Here is a 2,581-nt window from a genome sequence, read left to right on the forward strand (position 1 = left end):
CAACACACACAACACACACAACATACACAACACAACATACTCAACATACACGACATACACAACACACACATAATATACTATTCATACAGAGATGTATACGCTAATATATGCGCAATTAATATGAACAGTGTATGTATTTGTGTTGTATATTTTAAAAAAATGAACGCTCGATACATTTGTCCGAACCACAAAATATACGTAGTTATTCATACTTATGCGTGTGCACCTAGACTATAGGTTACTATAAGATTTCGTATAATGCTATTAAGTGAGGATTTGTCTGTAACTCGATACGATGGATACAATTTGAAACAATTGCCTTTACTATTTAATAACCTTCACAACTTTTGTTTAATGAATGCTACTACTGTTGCTAGCTCTATGCAATTACTTTTGCTATTTCGGTTGCTTTGATTCAGTACTGTAGTAAAAATTATAATTGAAAGTGTCAATATACTCAGATGATGCTTTGATATTTTTGCGTGACATCGGATAATAGATTAATAGATTATTAATTAGATATCTACCAAAGAAATGGACAAAAAGGAAGTAAAAAATGGAAATACTTGGCAAGAAATGAATGAGAGACTTTGCAAAATGGACTATAACAGAAATATTGGATTTAGTAACATTGACCGAAATAGAAAAGATTTTGAAAATCCAAAAAAAGTTGGATGTCATCGACTTATTAACTTTTCAATCATCTTTAGCACCTAGATATGGCATTAGCCATATATATTCTTTATATAAACCGCCACAAGTGCTAATAAATATTGATTGTAAAAATCGAGAATAAATTTGAAAACTGTATATTATTTTAATTTTAATATAATAAATAATGACGAAACTTTTCCGAGGGATTAAAGAGGATCACTGATTGACTGCGTGCCATCTCATTGGTGATTGTTCAGTGAGAGTGCATTTTCAACTATAAATTTTCGTCTAGATTGTATTTTTCAATTGATATGGTTTGCAGGAATTTATTTAAATTTTCAATACACGTTATAAGTTGTAAACAGATTCACATTCGATGCATCACAACAACATAACCGCTTGTACAACTATTAGTAATACAACAACTTACAATTACAACTTTCATCGAAGACAGATTATGTTAAAAAAAATGTTACTTTTTATCAATCATTCACTCAACCAACCAATTATTAATATTTTGTTTCTTGACGGATCTTGAGATCCGCTCTAAACTTCGTAAGTGATGGAGAAGTAGTCAGAGAAGGGGGTAGAAGGTAGAAGGTTCCAGAGAGAATGACCAGAAAAACCAAATGCAGATTTTGCAAAAGAGTGTTTAACACGAGTTAAGAAGTGAGAGTAAGAAAACAATCGTGAACCGGGGCGTTTAGATTCAATCATTATATCTGATAAGTATTTATGAATGAATTAATTGAGACTTTTACATAAAGATATTAGTACTATGGTTATTATTACATTATTACAACCACTAATACTACATCATCTTCCGCTGCCGTCACAAAATTTTTGCAACAACTACTACCACCACCACTACTACTACTACCACCACTACTACTACTACCACCACCACCACCACTACTACTAGTACTACACTACTACTACTAATAATAATAATAATAATAATACTCTTACTACTACTACTACTACTACTACAACAACAACTACTACTACTACTACTGCTACTACCACTACTACTACTACTACTACTATTACTACTACTACTACTACTTCTGCTATTACTACTACTACTACTACTACTACTACTACTACTACTACTACAACATATTAAAAACAAAAACAGCATAACAACGACACAACAGCACAGCACAAATTGACATTAACTCCAATTACAACATAACAACATCAACAACAACAACATAACAACAACAACAACATCAACAACAATAGCAACAACAACAATAACAATGACAACAACAGCAACAACAGCAATATCAATGGCACCAGCAACAACAACAACAACAACAACAACATTGTAATCTTTGTGTTAGTCTCATGTGCCTTGTGAGTGACTGCAAATTGCAATTTAATACATCCGTCGACCGCTAAATTTGCTTTCCTTATGCTGAGGTTGTTGTAGTTGCTGCTGCTGCTGTTATGGTTTATATTGTTGTTGTTGCTGTTGTTGGGATTTATATTTTTAATTTTATTATGTTTGCTGTTGTTGTTAATGTTGCTTTATTTTACTGTTGTTTTTTAGGATGATGTTGTTGTTTTGTATGTTGTTGTTGTTGTTATTATGTTGTTTATGTTGTTGTTTTAGCCGCTGATGTTAATGTTCCTGTTTTTGATGTTGTTGATGATTTGTTCGGCGGTTTGTTGATCATATTGTTTTAGATCGTGTTGTTGTCATTGTTGTTGGTGGTGGTTTGTTCAGCTTATGGTATCATTGTTTTTGTTGTCATTGTTGTATGGTGTTTTTAATCGTTAATAATGTTTATGTTGTTGTTGTCCTGCGTTTTTGGACAAGTTGGCGTTGTGTTTGTTGTGTTGTTAAAAAAAATTGGCTAGGTTTTGCCAATGCAATTTTTACTACATTAGTAAAATATGTTCAATGAAAATAATGAAAAAC

The sequence above is a fragment of the Helobdella robusta genome, assembly GCF_000326865.2.
Source record: "Helobdella robusta unplaced genomic scaffold HELROscaffold_28, whole genome shotgun sequence".
Lineage (NCBI taxonomy): Eukaryota > Metazoa > Annelida > Clitellata > Rhynchobdellida > Glossiphoniidae > Helobdella > Helobdella robusta.